This window comes from Petromyzon marinus, chromosome 40 (genome assembly GCF_048934315.1).
Source record: "Petromyzon marinus isolate PM22_M1 ecotype Great Lakes invasive population chromosome 40, UKy_Petmar_22M1.pri1.0, whole genome shotgun sequence".
Classification (NCBI taxonomy): domain Eukaryota; kingdom Metazoa; phylum Chordata; class Hyperoartia; order Petromyzontiformes; family Petromyzontidae; genus Petromyzon; species Petromyzon marinus.
In genome coordinates, this window is record NC_133706.1 from 10,860,975 (window position 1) to 10,880,511 (window position 19,537).

Sequence of the window (19,537 nt, forward strand, 5' to 3'; positions counted from 1 at the left end):
ACTTTTCACACAATGCACACCCTTTATAACGTGGAACGCGTCCCGTTACAACGCGCAACGCGCCCCGTTACAACGCGTCCCGCTACAACGCGGAACGCGTCCCGTTATAACGCGGAACGCGTCCCGTTATAACGCGGAACGCGCCCCGTTAGAACGCGCAACGTGTCCCGTTACAATGCGGAACGCGTCCCGTTACAATGCGGAACGCGTCCCGTTACAACGCGGAACGCGTCCCGTTACAACGCGGAACGCGTCCCGTTACAACGCGGAACGCGTCCCGTTATAACGCGGAACGCGTCCCGTTACAACGCGGAACGCGTCCCGTTATAACGCGGAACGCGCCCCGTTAGAACGCGCAACGTGTCCCGTTACAATGCGGAACGCGTCCCGTTACAACGCGGAACGCGTCCCGTTACAACGCGGAACGCGTCCCGCTACAACGCGGAACGCGCCCCGTTACAACGCGCAACGCGTCCCGTTACAACGCGGAACGCGTCCTGCTATAACGCGGTTGCCGTGCAGTCGACGACGAACTACTTTTTCGAGCTGCGCGGCTGAGCGGAGTGATACAGTACGCGGAGTGATACAGTCATGCGGCGGCGCTTCCTCAGCTATAAGTCCCGCCATCTCGCTGTGTCAACGTAGTGCGATCCTTTCTCGCTCATAGTTTGTGTTTCCTTAATGCGTTTTTCGCTTAACGTGGAACTTTTCACGAACGCGGTCACCGCGTTAAACGAGGACTTGCTGTTCATGTAATTCGTTGCCGTGTTTTTTTTGGTGGACTTTCGTTTTTATCTGCGCCCTCGTGTTAACCTGACAAGTTTTATACAGTTAATTACGTACTATTTGCATCGCATCCGAAGTTCATTAAAAGTCGCGAGATTAATCATTAAACGTGGTTCCACGAAATACACAGTCGTGTGCGGTACTCAAAACCACCATACAAATTTCAACGCAGTCACGTCTCATGAAGTTGGGGCCACCAGTCAGAATAAAATCGATACAATATTAATAACGACGCCACGATGTCCGCGTCTGAGAGGGATCAAGCAGATAGCGACTCCACTGCTAGCCTGATGGAGTGCTCGTACGACGAAGACAAATGGGACGAGACCCACCTCCGGTACGAGTCAGCATGACCGACTACAGTAACATCCACTCGTTGATTGCCCTTGACGATTACACGCACAGCGTATCGCGAAGTCGCATAACCTGGAAGATGCCGTCACTTAATATTTACACGTTCTCATCTGCTCCATAGCTTTAGTCCAACTACGCATTCACGAAGGGAGGTGGGGTTTTGCACATCGTACGTGCATTATGTTGAGCTTCTTTCAACACCGTATAACGTAGCCAACCGCGCTAATCGGACGTCCCGTTGATGTTCGAATGTCAAAAAAGCCCCGCGTTGTTGAACTGTGCTGTGTTGTTGTCGATCAGGCGTGTGCAGGATGGTAGCAGCACCAGAGATGAGATGATGGGAGAAGTGGCTGGAATAATCACACGTGGAGATGCAGGTGTGAGGGTTTGCCTTCAATGGTGAAAATGAAGTTTTGATGGAAAGCTTTCGTGACTGCAGGGATTCATATTCTTGGTTCTTTCGGTAAAGTCACCACGTAGAAGGGAAACAATAAAAATATGAAACAATTAAATTATCACGACGTTTCGACTGCAACACAAGCCATCATCAACGGGTGTGAAAACCACAGCAAGAACATTTGAAAAAAGTGGCTGTGGTTTTCACACCCGATGATGATTGCTTGTGTTGCAGTCGAAACGTCGTGAGAATTGTATCGTTTTATATTTTATTGTTTCCCTTCTACGTGACTTTACCGAAAGAACCAAGAATATGAAAATTAAGTTGTAGGGTGTGGGGGGGGGAAGGTAATATCATCTGCTTCATGGTTTTAAATTTCCAGTTAACTTGGCTGTAGATGTCACGTCATGAGCTGTGCTTTCTATTGATTCCAGCAGCTGCCATTGCACCACTTTATCCACACAAGGGGCACACCATGTCTATACCCTGCAAAGTGGTTTTTTTATTGCATGTCAAACTGCATTTTTACTATCAAAGCCGGAGTATGCCAAATAAGTGAAAACCAGATGTCATATTAATTTTATTTTTACGATTGGCAGGTCGGTTGCTAAGTGGTTAACGCACTGCACTCTGAACCCGGCGACCTGAGTTTGATGCCTGGCCAAGGCAAACATTTGCGTCGAGCAGGCGCGGTGCGTCCACTAGGGGGCGTTGGGGCGCCTGCTGCCCCATCCAAGCAGCTGGAGATCAGAAATTAGTTTTCAAATATAAAAAAAATACTTTTACATCAATTGTTTTGTTGCGTTTACACATTTATATTGGTTCTTTCAACGTGAATTGCCTAATGAAGATGACATTTTAAGTTGTTTTTTTCGGTAAAGTCACGTTGAAGAGAAACAATAAAATAATAAAATATATATTATTTTATTGTTTCCCTTCAACGTGACTTTACCGAAAGAACCAAGAATATGAATTACTGCAGTCACGAAAGCTTTCAATCAAAATATTTTAAGTTCGTTTTAGGCACCGCTGCAAAAACACAGTCATATTTGTGCCTCGGGGAGGTCTCGGGGCAGCTGTGAAGGCGTCCGAGTGAGAGATTTCCCTTCATTCTTTGAAATGAGCTTCGCATTGTAGCCACGCCGTTTGAGAGCAATTCAGGGCGGTGAAAAGGTGCCCGTGGCTGTAATGACGATGTCACAACGCTAGGTGGCACTGTGCAAATATAGCAGGTCGTGGCATACACTTAGGTGGGTGTACGACAGTATGATGCTGTTATTGTACAGTATGCGGTGTCTTGGTTTCCTTGGCTAATTTTGTTGAGGCGTGTCAGCTGATCTTTCATTGTTCTTTTGGCAGTGTCAAAGGGGTTGTGTAGCATGGACTTGAGGGTCATGGGGACTGCATTTAAGTGCTTTGTTGTTTTGTGTTCTTACCTATAAAGTATATTTTTTTCTGTGTCTTTGTGTGGACGCAACTTGCGACGGATTAACTCACAAACTGTGGTTTACGTTTAAAAAAAAGTACCCAGATACCACGCGATAAGCCCCGGGGTGAGCCAGCGCTATTTGTATTTTACATCCGTCGACTTTTTTTGTAGTTAAATTAACAATTGATTACTATTTATTATTATATTACTACGCTGAGTGCGTGCCAAAGCACACATCTGTGCATGCGTGAGAAAGCAACGCGCACGCGCGATCGGTGGGCGGAGGGGGGAATCTTTCATTCGCGTTCAAAATGCTAAAAAAATACACAGCACTGAGGTAAAATTTTCACACACTGATGCCCCCCCCCCCCCCAATGTGTGCACTTACTACTATAGGGTCGGTAGATACTAATATTATAGCCCTTAGATACTTTTACTGTAGAGCAGGCGGGGGGGGGTAGTGGGGGGGGTGTAGCAGCCCAGCCTGCAAAGGTGCCACCTCGGCCGGCTGGGAAATCTAGGCGAGGCCAGGGGCTCTGCACAAGACTAGGTCTCACCACTACACTCTGTGAAGTTAGTACTATTATAGAGTCAATAGATACTATTATAGAGTCGTATATATGACTATATAGTAGGTAGATACTACTGTAGAGTGTGTTGTTACTGCTACTGTAGAGCGGACCGTGGCGAGGGGGGGGGGTATAGCAGCCCAGCCTGCCAAGGTGCCACCTCGGCCGGCTGGGCAATCTAGGCAAGGCCAGGGGCTCTCCACGGGACTAGGCCTCACAACAGCACTTTGTATACTTACTAAATATACTTACTAGATACTATTATCGAGTCGATATATACTATTATAGAGTCGGTAGATACGACTATAGAGTCGGTAGATACTACTGTAAAGTCGGGAGATACTACTGCAGAATCGGTAGATGCTACTGTAGAGTCAGTAGTTACTACTATAGTCAGTAGATACTGCTATAATCAGCAGGTACTGCTTTAATCAGCAGATACTGCTTTAGAGTTAGTTACTACTATAGTCAGTGGACACTACTATAGTGTCAGTAGATACTACTATATAGTCAGTAGATACAACTACGGTCAGTATATACTGCTGTAGAGTCAGTATATACTACTATAGAGTTAGTAGATAATACTACAGTCAGTAGATACCACTATAGTCAGTATACTGCTACAGAGTTGGCGGATACGACTATAGAGTCAGTAGATAATGCTATAGTCAGCAGATTCTGCTATAGAGGCTGCAGATACTACTATAGAGTCAGGAGATACTACTACAGTCAGTAGATACCACTACGGTCAGTAAATACTGCTACAATCAGATACTATTATACAGTCAGTAGATACTTTACGGTCAGTAGATACTTTACGGTCAGTAGATACTACTCCGGTCAGTAAATACTACTACAGTCAGTAGATACTACTATAGAGTCAGTAGATCCTGCTATAGTCAGCAGGTACTGCTATAGAGTCTGCAGATACTACTATAGAGTCAGAAGATACTGCTATCGAGTCGGTAGATGCTACTATAGAGTCGGTAGATACTACCGTAGAGTCGGTAGATGCTACTATAGAGTAAATAGATACTACTAAAGAGTCAGTAGATACTGCTGTAGAGCCAGGTGCTACTGTAGAGTCAGATACTACTATAGAGTCACTAGATACTAGTCACTCTATTGTGTGTAGGGTGTTTAGGGATATATGCCTACGCGGGGGTAAACATATTTTTGGAGGCGGGGGGGGATCTACAATTTTCGGAAGCCTTTTAGATCAACTATTTACCCCCCATTTTCTATAACTTTTTGGACTTCTGCAAGCCTCTTATAATGTTGTTGACGGACAAATGGACAGACAAACCGCACGCTGGGCTTTCACAAAAGCTTAGTATTTGTCTCTGTATATGTTATGTTTTTAAGAGAAGTTTTGAAATATATTTTTTGCCCAGGCAATGCCGGGTACTTCCCGCTAGTTGTTTATAAATGCCTAGTGTTGGTAGATAACACCGTTATATAATTTTCACGGGAAGGCCAATAACATGATGAGGTTTTTCTTAATTAGAACACCATATTTTCAGAGGTCACTCACAACAGCCCCACCTAGTGCCAATGTCACGAGCCGCCACTGGTGGCGAGTGATATTTGAATCAGGCCTGGTCCCCAACTCTCCCCGCCCCCACACTCGCCAGTGTGGTTAAATATGAGCAAAGAACTCCCATGACTGACATGGCATGAGGAATCCATCCAGCATTGGATTCACAAAAGACTGGAAATGATGAATATTAGTGACTAGGCTAAGATGATCAATTCACTACACTTGGCCTAATGTAATCACATTTGGCTGTTCCGATTTGAACCGGCTTTGTAATCCAACATATCATGGGCCACCTTGACGTATCTGTGTAATTAAGTCCAAATGACGAATGTAATGTTTATGTTCCAGAAAGGCTCTCTCCGGTGATCGCAGTCGTGCCCAAAATAAAATTAAACATTCAGCACTGGGGACTCGAGACTAACCCTTCAGCGCCCGCCATGGAGGTTAAGCCTTTTATTATATTTTTTTCTGATTGTGTTGCATATTCATGTAATCACAGAAAAGATGGTAACATGTTCAATTATTCACAGGAAATGGAAGAGGAAGGGTTTTCCCAATCTCTCTTTGATGAAATGTAAGTGTTACATGTGCTCCTCAGATTTAAAGTTGACAATATAAATATTTTTCCCACGCTACATTGTGCTGACATTGGTGATGGTTCAGCATCATCAGCTATGCTCGATTCACTGCTGGATGAAGGCCTCTCCAAGTTGCAGCCTTCCAAATTGGATCCTGCAATATAATAAGAGCACAGATAGCATGGAAAAAAACAGCTGAAATTATAATGTTTAACATGTAGGCTTTTGCGGCCAATATCATTCATAATAAAAGTTTTTTTTGGATTATATTGTGTAAATATTTACATTATAATTTCAGCTGTTTTTTTCCACGCGATGTCACCCAAAAACCTTTATTATTAAATATGCACATCGGGATTGTTTTACAGACTCAACATGACGGTGGCTCTGCTCAATTATGGCATTTTTGTCTATTTCAGCATTTCGAAGAAAAATGTACATTCTTCTGAAGAAGCCAAAGGTTTTTTTGGTCACGAAGTTAAAATAAATCGTATCATAATTGTTGTACATAACACATAATATACACTCGCATTCTAAATGGGCAAAATCATAAAATATACTGCAGCTGCTAGTTGTGAACATGTGTGCACAAGAATGTACTGTCATGTTGTTTGTGCTTTTGCCTTTAGTCTTGGTGGGAGTTGGTGAGGGCATGATAATTAAACCCCCCAGTGACAGAGAAGAAGTTGTACAGCAGGTGAAGTATACATTTTAAAAAAACATTCCACTCATTTACAAGATAGCTATCACAGTGTCTATTGTAATAGAATTTTAAGATGTAAAAAGTGTATATTTTATCTTAAACATGACAATATTAATAATTTCAGGAAATGGAACCAGATTATGAAGATTCTGAAATCAGCCTCATATCTGGAAATGTGGTGTCAGTGTATCGCCCACTGGCACATACTTCTGAAAGCTCAGCTGCTGAAGAGGAAAGTCAAACCATGCTCCAGGCTGGAGATTGTATTGCAACCAAAAAATTCAAAGATTCCCACTATTCTTCGCACACCTCTCCTATTAGTATTAGATTTGGGGTTTCCGTCCCAGCTGAAGACCTTCCTGCAGTGAGCATTTCATCAGAGAGTGCTCCAAACACATTTTCGTATAATTGCACACCCAACGATGTTTTTTCCAAAGTTGATATATCGAATAAAGTGTCCGATGTCCTTGGTTCGAGTGAGAGTACCCCAAGTGATATCGCTGCCCTGCCTACAAGACCTAAGAACATATCGATCACCCAGAAGGAGAGCAAGGAGAGCTCTATGACAGTAACGGATTCATCAGACAAAGCGATTGACACTTTGAACACGATTGACGTTGATTCTAAAACCTTCGCGGCTACATTACCATTAGTGACCATCTGGAAAGAGATGAAAATTATATATTTGGAAGACGCAATTGAAACTAATGTGCCAAAGAATAAATATAATGAGAAATTGAGAACATGTGCAAAATACAAAGAAAGAACTGATAGCTGCGCTGAAAATCCTGGAAATATTAAAGTGGATGAAGTTACTTCTTGCTCAAAGACGACATCGCCACTGAGTTGTCAGGAAGACACCATTGCTGATGATGCCTCAAACACCTCTTGTTCATTAGATGTGCTGTGTGGCGAGCATACTGCAGGACAAATTACTGAGAATAATGTAGAGAGCTGCAGTGTTGAAGTGTTGCTGGATTCAACAGAATACTCAAATTTCGATTTACAATTTCCACCCGAAGTGAGAAAGTCGTCACGGTTGGCAAGAAAGTGGAAAGATGGCCCACCAACTTTTTTCTGGAGAGGAGTCAAAAATATCAAAAGAGAGACACGTACGTTGACTTGTGTGATGCATTCGCATGTATACATAGTCTATATTCTTGGTTCTTTCGGTAAAGTCACATAGATAGAAAACACAAATCTAAATTAAAAGCAAAAAACCCACGACGTTTCGATCGCAACACAAGCGGTCTTCTTCAGGTGGAGAGAAAAGAGGGGGCAAACCTCCAAATGTAGCTAATTTAGATTTTTGTTTTCTATCTACGTGACTTTACCGAAAGAACCAAGAATATTAATTCCTGCAGTCACGAAAGTTTTAAGTCTAAAAATACATCGTCTATTTTACTTTTAACAGCTATTCCCTCTCAATCGGTTTTCTACGAAGAATTTATTCTTTGCAAGGGTAATTAAACTTAAAATATTTGTGTTCATCGCCATCTACATCCTTTTCATTTTATATATGCGGTTGTGCAGTCTAACTATGATGGGTTTTTGTGTTTTGCCGCATGTTCGGCATGATGTCAGACATTTGGCTGCACGAACAGCACGTGGTGCAAACTAAAAACGCAACGGAGAGCAATAGCTTCGATTCGTTTCTGTCATATGTTTGTGGTAATAACTTTTGTGGTTTATATTTGTAATTTTGGAAATGTTTTCATTCTTTTTTTAACTGTGGTTGCCCTTGCAACAGAGGCTTGTAATCTCAACGGGCTTTCGACTAGTCGTACATGTTCAGAATATTTTTGGCCAGGAGATGGCAGTGGATTCTTAGACTCGTGTGTGGAGCTTGTTTTTGTGGGTTTCTGCTGGGTACCCCAGCCCTCCACCCACATGTCAAACAATATTGGAATTAGCGGAAACATCCCAATGCAGGACCCTCATGAAACAGTCTTGAAACTCCATGAGGCTTTCCTGGATAAGTGAAAGCCAATTGTAGTATGAACCCAGACTTCTAAGTCTAAGTTAACATTTAGTGTTGTGTACTTTTTTTCAATTGACAGCATAAGCACAATGAGCTTAAGTGGTCACATTAAGAAGGGTATTTGTCAATTGTTCATATATTTGTAGTGTGGTGGTCTCGAAGTAATTTAATGATGTTTAGTGCCTAATATTTTTATGTAAGCTTGTACAGTCCTTTTGCCAATCCACTGTTAGATGAGGGGCAAGCCACATGCTCCACCACAATGGTTAGTGATGGTGAAGGAATGGAGCACACAAGTCGAGAGTTACAGCAGTGGATGTGTCTGCTGCCCACTGCTCGACCCACATTGTAGCCCCACAGCCCTATGACAACACACTTATGGTCACCCATCCAAGCATTAACCAGGCTCAACTTGCTCAGTTGCCGGGATCTAATGAGATTGGATGCATTACGGGTGATTAGGTCCAAGCTAAATCTGTTAAAGTTTGTATTTTAATCCATGTAAGCACTTGTTGTTTAGCAGATAACTACGTGAACGTGTGCAACATTAAAGGAGAGACGCAACTTCATTTTGCAGCATTGAAAGGTCACTTGTCAAAGGTGAAATCTTTGATTCAGAGTGGATCAGACGTCAATGCTCCGGATTATGCAGGTGAGCTTTCTGTTGGTGTTAAACATGCTTTGCTCGTGCCAAAAAATACATCATCACGTGACATTTATTATATCTACTTGGAACATACTGTCCATTTGACTCTTGCCTCTGTGTGCTGTGATGAAGAGCCACTGCCTGAACGTTGCCTATTTTTTTTCTTGTATGAATCATTATTTTTTGCCTGTTTAGCACTGGCAATGCAGTATCACCAAATAATTTGGCCATAACATGGCATTTTTAAAATGTTACACAACTAAGAAACACATTAATGCATTAGCTCTCGCCTGTAACGAGAGGTCACGATAACTGTCGTGAAGATAAATACAACTTTAGTGCAAAGTTGGGTAGTTAATCAGGACGCTATAAAAAAAACTGACAAGGGTTTCCCAACACGTGGTAATAAAAAAAACTGCCTAAAAAAACCTTTCTATACCAAGACAATCGCATCACAAGCCTAGCACGTGCCTTGCCCCACCCAATGATGCAATTTTCCGGTGACGTCGTCTCCTGCAGTTCACTAGATACTTCTGAGGTTAAACGCATTATAGAAACATTCTTTACAAACGCGTTCTCAGTTTACGAATAAGTTTGTTTTTACTCTTAAGGTTGGACGCCACTGCATGTAGCGAGTACTCATGGGTTTGTGAATGTAGTTCTGGAATTGGTCAGAGCCAAAGCAAGGGTTAATTGCCGTGGCTTGGATGACATTACCCCTCTGCACGACGCTGCCAAGTGTGGTCATTGGAAGGTAACGGTGCACCTTCGACGTACAATTCGCCTCCTTCCCATATCTGCCCTTGCACCTAACACGAATAAAAGTACAGTATTCTTGATACAGCCACACGGCCTTCTGGGAGTGCATCATTTCAATGCCATTCAACATGGGCCGTGAAAAAGTGTCACTGCCCAAAACATTGCCTGGAATATACATTTCCTTTTAAGGCAGTGTTATTCAAAGAATGTAATGTGTTCAGTTTTTTTTATATTAAGCTTGCAATACGGTGTCACCAAATGTGTTTATATTGTGGTTGTGTGTGCAGGTGGTGCAGTGCCTGCTAGAGAATGGCGCAGACCCCCGGATGAAAAATGCTCACGGCAAAACCGCCCTCGAGTTGTGTCAAGGTGCCAGGGTGCAACATCTGCTGAGTAGCTGGGCTAAAGCACAGTGCGCCGATGGTGACCAAACGAGATTACTCGTGGACGAGCCAGCCCGTTGCCCTGCAGGTGAAGCAAGTAATGAGCCAGTGACTGCCTTTAGGGGAAGTCACTGCCCTGATAGTGGCAGCAAATCTGCTAGCGAGGTAGACATCAGACAGAGCTGTGATGTGGCATTGAAGGACCACTGTCCAGAAGGGAAGAAATATCCAATGAAACCAGGAAGGAAGAAAGGACAAGGACCTTCAAGTGATAAACAGCTCCATCTCATTCAGGTACAGGTTTTACAGAGGTATTAGTTGCTAAAGAAGGGAACGTGCCCACGGCACAATCAGCTTGTGTGCTGGATTACGAGAATTTGAGCTGTTGACACCTTGGGGAGGCTAGCTGTGGACATACGATAATTAGTGGGGAGGCTAGCCGTGGATATACGATAATTAGTTGCTATATTGTACCTCAAATCTTTAAGTGTGTTTATTCATCAATATGGATGTAATGATGCATTCATTTATTAAATGGACTCCTACGCACAAAAATACACACGTACAATCATGAGTACAATTGCAAGTATTTACAATTTCTGTATCTTTTCAGATACACAAATGTTACATTTATTTTAAATGAAATGAACAACAATTGAGGGGAACATTTTTTTTTGTAAAATAAGATGTGTTTTAAATATACATTCCTTAGTTGCTGGGGGTCAAACGATAAATGACTTGATCAGCGCATACGTGCTTTAAAAGATCTGGGGAGCGGAGGTGTAGTGGTTAGCGCACTGCCCTACGAACCCGGTGAACGGTCATGGCCAACATCAATGGTGAATACCTTCACCGGTCCCAGGCCACCAATACCACCGGTATTTGGACTCAGCCTGAAATTAGTAACTGGTATGTAACATCATCACTGGGGAAACAAAGGCAGCATCCAATCGTGTGCCATGCTGGCCTCAGTAGGTGCTCACTATCGGCGTTTGTGCCAACAGTCTATTGAAAGCATACCCGGGGGATCTTTGTTTTTGCTTTGTAATGAATGCTACTTAGGTATTTAAGGAGGCTATAAAAGAACTTGACGATATCAAGATCACCCTGCAGTCCATAAAGTCATGGGATCTTTCATTGACTGGAAAAGCAGGTACAATTTTAGATCAGTTTCTTCATTTGTAGAAAACATGTCTTAAAACATGAATGTTTTTTTTAAGCTTGTGACCGTACATATATCACACTCCCTTTTAAGCTGCAAGGTACGACTTGTGATAATTGTGTTACGTGGTAAAAAAAATGTACTGGATAAAAATGGCAAATGTGATCAAGAACAATCAGATTGATTTGAAATTAGATGTATTCGATAAGTTGTAATCATGGTTGAGGTTTATGTGCAATAAGATAGTAGGTTAACGCATTACATATGGGAAGTTTTACATGTGAAGTATAACTAAATTATTTTTTTATTTTAACAGACAAATACAAACAAGCTATACAGAAGATGCATTTGACGCTAAACACTCTGCTTCAACGTCAAAAGAAAGACTCGTATTCTTTGAGCAACAGCACGTAATGAGTGAAACGGCATCTTTGACATTGTTGTTTTTAATCTGTATATTCAGTACCTTCAAAGTAATACTTTTTTTTCCTCCTTAGAGTGCCATAAACTTAACAAATTAATTGGAGGCAAACATTATAACGCTTTACATTTGGCTGGTTGGGAATGGTAGTTGTGGTGTTCTCCCTATCAGTCAAACCCCATACAAGTTTTTATTATTATTACATTACGTAAAATAGATTGAAAATTGTCAGCAAGAAAGTAGCACCTTTAATGTACAAGAACCATTTGTGTATATTTTAAAACACAATGTGTGTATTTAAAAATGTGACGTAACATTACAAACGTTAACTTTTTTCACATTGACCTGCTTTGTTTACATTTAGAAAGCACTCAAGTGTGTGCCGAGCCAAAGCAAATAGTGAACTGTGGGATCTGCTCATGATTCGCAAAAGAAAATTATTGGAACGACTCAAAACTCACAGGGAGCTCAGCTTAAGATACAAGACTTTCCAGCAAGAACTTAAACAGCAGTTGCAGATTCAGCAGCAGACGTTGGAGAGCGGAAATTCTCAGGAGGAACAAACGCCCTCGGCATCGGGAATGACTGTGAAATCGAGTGACTTTGCTCAGGTTCCAAACAGCATTGTGCAAGTAGAACAACAACAAACCATGGGATCATCTGTGGTCATTCCATGTACTTCGGAAAACACGACTGCTCTGCCAATCACCGATTATGCAGTGCAGAGGGACGGAGCTACTATAGTGCAAGAAGGAAATACGACTTTTGATTCTGAGGATGTGGTTTATATCCCCGATAGTTTGATCAGCTGCACACAGACAAGCAGCGGCCAGAGTTCAGCAGTGACACATGAACCCTGTGACAGCCAAGTGCAAATACTTGCGAAAGGTCTGTCAGCGGGAGCACAAAATGAATACGTATCACATATGTCGGTTGTCGGTCTTCAAAACACACCACAGATTTTAAGTGTTACAAGGCATCCTACAATTGAACACGACTACACCCGGCTACGCGGACAGCAAAAAGGAGGCGTAGAACGTCAGGATGCGGACCTGGAAATAGATGTTGGAGCTGCACCGGGAGAGGTCATCATGCGGCCAACTGAAAGTCAGACAGATGTCACGGGAAGCATTCCGTCGTTTCTCAGTTATCGACAGCTCGTTCATCGAGGGGTTTTACAACCCGGGAAAGATGTTCTCTCCATTAATGTGAAGGTAATACGCAAAGTGTTGAATGCAATTACATGGACACGCAAGTGATCACAATTAGGCATGTAGTGAATCATATTCTTGGTTCTTTGGGTAAAGTCACGTAGAAGGGAAACAATAAAATTATAAAAATATTGTTTTATATTTGTATTGTTTTATATTTTTATTATTTTATTGTTTCCCTTCTACGTGACTTTACCGAAAGAACCTAGAATATGAATCCCTGCAGTCACGAAAGCTTTAAATCAAAATGTAGTGAATCGTCGATTAAAACTGATTACTCCACAAAACGAATATTGTTTCATGCGCACAATAATCAATTATTTAGTTTATAAACATTATTTGCAGCTTTGCCGATGACCAATTGACCCGGAATGTCCCTGAACGCGTCAGATCTCGGAAGCTAAGCAGGTTTGAGCTTGAATAGTGCTTGTATGGGTAACCGCCATGCAGTAAAAAAAAGTGTTACAGGCTTGCGGGTCTATATAATGAGCAACACAATGTAGTTGCACTGTGCTATGCTACCACGCCTGTGATCCCCACCTTCAATTCACACTGGCCACAATGGTGAAGTATGGTCAAATAACTTCCCCACGGCTTGCACAACGTGAGGGAGCCCTCGTCCAGCAGTGGATTGACAAGGGCTGTACATGTACAAACATCCAATTAGTCCGATGGAGTGAAATAGACGGCACAAACAAAATGTAACAGTGGAAAAACGTAAGAAACGGGACAAAGGACACCCGATCCTTGAAAAATAATTATTGAAAGGAATAGTTGCCTTGAATCATGACAGTTCTTCAAATGTGGAAGGCTCTGATCCATGTCAGAATATTTCAGTGTGCAAAAGAGTTTAGTTGACAGTGATATTTTTTGTGGCCCAATTATTAAATATAGATAACTTTATAGAAAGATAATATTTACTCGTGGTGGCTCAGGGGTTAGTGCATTACGCTGAGTTTGATTCCCAGCCACATTTGACACTGGTGGACGAGTGATATCTGAACTCGTCCTTGATCCACCTTCACCAACCCGCACTGACCAGCATGGTGGAGTATGGTCACTCAACTCAATTGAGCAACACACTATGGGGAGTCCTTAATCCATTAGTACATTGACAAAAGTACCGTATAAAATATATAACAGGATTGTAAAACAATATACGGGATTAGTAGTAACCATTTGTGGAATAATTGTGATATGCGTGTCAATGCCTCTTTTCACAGGGCACGGTGCATTATGCCACTTTGCTGATGAATGGGACAATCCTCACGCCACAGCTGGCGACGTACAAATCCCCGATGCTGTGGCATAAGGCGCTCTTGGCAAGCAACACCAACCCCAAGTGGAGCGTTACTGCTAGCGTGGTACGTGCATTATTGCCACGCTCTAAAGGAGCATGCCATCAATATTTATTTTTCAGGGTTGATGAGATTTGCCATGGTCACTTTTCCGATGCAGTGTGCAGTCGTGCCGCTCTTTGTTCGGCAATGACATCTGACGTTTTGCTCCATGTGCCGGAGCTTGACGCCGGACGTCACGTCAAATATTGAAAACTCATTAAAAAATAAGAATAGGTGTTTACCCTTTATGGAAATAAAACAGGTGTTAAGATGTTCACACTCCAAATAGATACCCTTTGCAAGGCATCAAGTCTTCATTAACCACACACACACTTGTGGTAAAACATGTAAACAGACATACAGTAAAACCTTGGATTGTGAGTAACTTGGTCTGCGAGTGTTTTGCGAGTCGAGCAATTTTTTGAAATAAATATTAATTTGATAAACGAGCGAGGTCTTGCAATACGAGTAGTATGTATACGCTTTGTCTGCCGAGCATCACGTGATCACAACTGATATACGAGTGCTTTGATATACGAGTGCTTTGGATTACAAACACGTTTCCGGAACGAATTATGCTCGCAATCCAAGGTTTTACTGTACTCTGATAATGTTCGCATTGTCTGTGAAACTGACTGGCCTCCTTCTTTATGGCCTTGTCTAACCAGTGTTACACCAGAGAATGCCAAAAGATGAACAGTACAGAGACAATGCAAGTATCAGGATACTTAATAGCTCGGGTCGAGCAGTTATATCCACGGGACCTTTTTGCCAGTATCAAAAAATATGATTGCCAGAAAGGGTAAAGCTATTTCTAGATTTGAAGCTTTCGTGACTGCAAGGATTCATACTCTTGGTTTTTATTTTATTGATTTTTTTACCGATGTGACTTTACCGAAAAAAACAAAGTGGTAAAGCTATTATATTATTGGTTCTTTCGGTAAAGTCACGTTGAAGGGAAACAATAAAATAATAAAATATATATAAAACAATAAAATTCTCACGACGTTTCGACTGTAACACAAACAGTCATCATCAGGTGTGAAAAACCAATGGCAAGAAGCATTTGAAAGAAGTGGCGGTTTGTATTTATTAAACCGCCACTTCTTTCCAATGCTTCTTGCCGTTGGTTTTTCACACCTGATGATGACTGTGTTACAGTCGAAACGTCGTGAGAATTTTATTGTTTTATATATTTTATTATTTTATTGTCCCTTCAACGTGACTTTACCGAAAGAACCAAGAATATGAATCCTTGCAGTCACGAAAGCTTTAAATCAAAATTTGGTAAAGCTATTGTTATTCTTTCATCATTTTTGATACTGGCAAAAAGGTCCCACAGATATTGAAAACTCATTTCTTTAGAACTGTTTTTTGCGTTTAGTTTGTAGTCCTTCCCCCACACCTCCGATTAGCATGGTTGTCTACCTACCGTGCATACAAACACGGCACAACCCGAAAACACATCGGAGAGCCTTGCAGCACAAGCAAGACCAAACGCTTTGAGATGAGTAATATTAAGTGTCTGGTACCAAACATGTGACATTCAATCCCAGTGCACTTAAGAATTTGTCAACATCCCATCGGCATCGCCCCAAACGCACACACATTCAGTGTTTGCTCTTATTAGATCATGGTGCAAACCGTGTCAATATTAATATTGCTTTGGTTTACTTTGTGAAGCCTTGCTCATGTAATTACCTTCTTTCAGGTATTGTACGAGGGAAGAATGATGTCAAGTTATGCTAAACGTGAAAACTACCCATCCGCACCTCTGGCGATTCCAAGCATTGCAGTCGCTGTTTCGACATCGAATACACCAAACATTGCTGCTCGTGCGTATTGAATTATGTTGTGAATACAATGCCATGTATTTGTAGTGAGTCCAACTGAGTCGCAGACGTTATGTTGGGAGCAACACTATTCACATAACAGTATGTAACATAACACAACCTACGCTCGGGTCTCGAATGCCCATCTAACCACGCTACGGCAGAACTAGACACGGTTCGCTATCCCGGTCCGGACCACGAACTGGGTCCCGGACCGCGTGGCTAGATGCTTCTTCTCCCCAACGTGGATCTTCGAACACCAACACTTGAAGAACCCCGAGCTCCTCACAGAGCTCTCTTTATATGCTCCCGGGCTGGGGCTGGCTCCGCCCTCAGCCCCGCCCACCTTCCAGGCTTCTATAGCTCCTTCTCGAATGTTCCCGAGAGCCTCTCAGAACCACGTGACCGCCCCTCGGCCCCCGTCCACCGGTGGCCCCCCTCCAGTATCGTCCGGTCACGTGACAACAGGTCAGCCAGAGTGTCATGCCCCAGAGTAACCCTGGCTGGCTGACGCTCCCCCTCGCTCCCTCAATGGGAGCCCGCACCGCACTCTGCTCGCGATGCCTCCGCGCTAACCAGCGCTCACCCAACCACCGCTAGAGTTGGTACTGCAGCCCATAACCCGGGCTGCCCTTAATCACAACGTTACCGGCCGTGACTTCGCAAGCCCGGCACCATACAGTGACAAGTACAGTCACTACATATTGCTGCTTAAGGAAGTAACTTGATAGCATCGATATGTTATTACAGCATCCCCTCGCCATCCGCGATATTTCCGTATCCTTGCGGCATACCACTTTGCCAACCGCGGCACCGAGTTTTGTGTATTCGCGGTTGAGCATGGCGGCTGGCACTTGTAATTTCAAATCACCCCGCAATGTGTTCCCTCCGTGCATCTTCTCGTCTCCCAGCTCCCGCCACCGCTCTCTTCCCACCACCAGGTGGGGGGGGGGCAGAGCCCCTCTTCCTTCGAACAATCGCCTCCCCCGTTGTTACCTCAACGTCATTACCATGGACTTCATCCCTCAGTATAAAAGGGAAATAACATAATTTTATCGTTTTTAATGATGCTACTTGAACATTTATTGTTTTTTTTGTTATGTTATTGCGTATTTCATTTGTGTTTAGCGTAGGAACAGGCAACGTTGGCTTTGGCGAGTGCAACTGCAGCCACGGTTTCCCATATGCCTTACTATTCAGGAGTGTAACGTGCGGCGGTTGTCGATGGATTGTTGTATTCTTATTGTGTATATGTACTGTTTCATGAAACGATTGTAAAAACTGTAGGACAAAGTGTAATGTTAATGTTTAACTTTCTGTAATGTATATTTGCTTAAGCTTGTGAAGGCGACTTGACGTACTTTAAGCAAGGGGAGAAATTATATATTTGTCTAAGGCTTGTGAATTGGATTGCATTTAGTATTAATATAATAAAGTACACACAGGCTTACAGTTGTATGTGGTTTATCATCTTCGCCATTAGTGCTTACATGGTTTAGGTAAAAATAATTCGTGAATAGGCATGTTGTTCCTAAATAACCCTTGTTATGTATGTATGTATGGTGGACTTCTTTCGGTGTTAGATACAACTTTTTGCATTTATTTCTCACATATTGTGACGTTTCTCGTCTGGTGTTAACTTTCTTTATGGTCAACATCCTTTCCGAGTCACCACGTCAATTATCAGTTCAGCCAAGCATAATTCAATTGATTCATTTGTCGATTTACTCAATAATTAAATGTCAAAACCAGTCGGATCTGTGTGATGAATGTGGGATGATTAATGCATCCCGTTTTTTTCCCCATACAATGAATGCTATAATGTCTTCTCTAGGTCTTTATGTTTGGCATTTATGTCCACAGGTTTTGCCCAAGAGACACCTGTCCACAGTGAGACTCAGTCTGGCACTAAACCCAGGGATGTCCCCATCACTAAATACTTTATTTTGCCATCGCGAGACTGTAAGTAATAGCTTTCACATTGAACAGCCTGATTACATTTTCAGTTAATAGTGTACATAAACAAATTACATTGTTATTTTAGCTTATGTGTAATTTCTTTGCAAAATCTGCACACCCTTTCACATTTTCGCACAACTTTATTTATTACAGGTGACCTCACTGGATGTGAAGGCTGTCAGATATTCACATATCCAAAGAAGGTTCTGCTGGTGCAGAATTCTGAACTCTGTCCCATGTACTACATTAACGACCTGTTTAATAATCCAGACAACTGGGATTTCCTATGCAGCGAAGGAACCAAACACGCTGATCATACCTCAACTCAGTCCTCCAGCAGCATGGAATGCTCTTAAGTTGCGAGCAAGCACACAAGTAGCGAGCATGCGGCTCTTTCTTCTTCAAGCACCGGTTCAATCAGCAGCCAATGCTGCTAACTAAACATTTAATTTAATTTTACTCCACTAGTCCTCTTCATCATCAGCCACGGTTAATGGACTGCTGGATGAAGGCCTCCCCAAGCCAAAATATGACTCCACTTTGCTCATCGTAGGCCGTTATGGTGCCGAGTGTATTTCAGGGCGTCGGGGATTTGGGTTGTAAGTGCTGGTGGGCGTGTGATTCAATCCATCTGCTGTTTGTTGCCACCCTCACTGAGTTAATGATCAATCCAGGTGTCTAATGAACACGATGAGCTGTCTGCTGTTAGAACGAGTGTGCTATGAAGTCTGTGCTCTGTAACTGCCGGTCTGTATGGGGCGTTGGGGCCAGGACCCCACCACAAACCCGATCGACCAGTTGCCGCTGGCTTTGTTATTTTTGGGTCAGGTTTGATGTGAAAATCTGTTGCTCACACAGAGCATGACTGTTGTTAATGCCAGTTCATTGCATATTTATTTGCAACTGCTCTACAATGTAAAAGCCACATGTGTGTAGTTGATGTGAAAATGTACTTCTTTGTTCAGATGGTTATCAGAGATCGATTACAGCTGGGTCTGCCCCAGTTGGCGATCCAGAAAATATTTCCACACCCGTCACACCACATCCAGTATACCTTTGACTCTGGCTGTGCCGACTAGCAACATACCTTACTGGAGTATACCAGTGATCCAGAAATTATTCAATTAAAGTAAGCCCTGGTGAAGAGCATAGTTTGTTGTTAGTGCTTAAAACTTAGTTTATGCATTACTGTTTATTGCTCAGTTTTACAAGTGTTTGCGGTTGGATGTTGAAACAGATCATTAAAGTGCGATTGAGCAACGTTTTCAATTCATTTATTTTAGTATAGCCCTGTGAGCCATTCGGCTCTTGAATCGGGTGCAACCACAACAAACAACAAACAAAAACACGAACAAGAAAACATCTTAAAGTGACTATGTGACTGTGCAAACAGAAAATCCATGAAAAAAACAGCAAGATATTCCTGAAAAAAGCACCGTACATCAACGCTGTGTGCAAAAAATCCCAGTGGGATGCAAGTCAAACAA

The 19,537-nt window shown here is 42.5% G+C and overlaps 1 non-coding gene across 5 annotated transcripts; it reads left to right on the forward strand.

Moving 5' to 3' along the window:
• Nucleotides 1–592: 592 nt before the first annotated feature.
• On the forward strand, nucleotides 593–19,314 carry LOC116950766 (uncharacterized). 5 transcript variants are annotated; one of them, XR_012946481.1, is made up of 17 exons: nucleotides 593–1,123; nucleotides 1,441–1,517; nucleotides 5,424–5,518; nucleotides 5,606–5,649; nucleotides 6,073–6,113; nucleotides 6,283–6,350; nucleotides 6,481–7,468; nucleotides 8,858–8,989; nucleotides 9,595–9,737; nucleotides 10,030–10,419; nucleotides 11,188–11,278; nucleotides 11,604–11,697; nucleotides 12,073–12,922; nucleotides 14,143–14,283; nucleotides 15,971–16,094; nucleotides 17,955–18,053; nucleotides 18,204–19,314. It is a non-coding gene; the product is annotated as an uncharacterized LOC116950766 (transcript). The 5 variants fall into 5 exon arrangements; XR_012946480.1 differs by having other exon boundaries at nucleotides 8,861–8,989; XR_012946483.1 differs by having other exon boundaries at nucleotides 8,915–8,989.
• The last annotated feature ends 223 nt before the right edge of the window (nucleotides 19,315–19,537 follow it).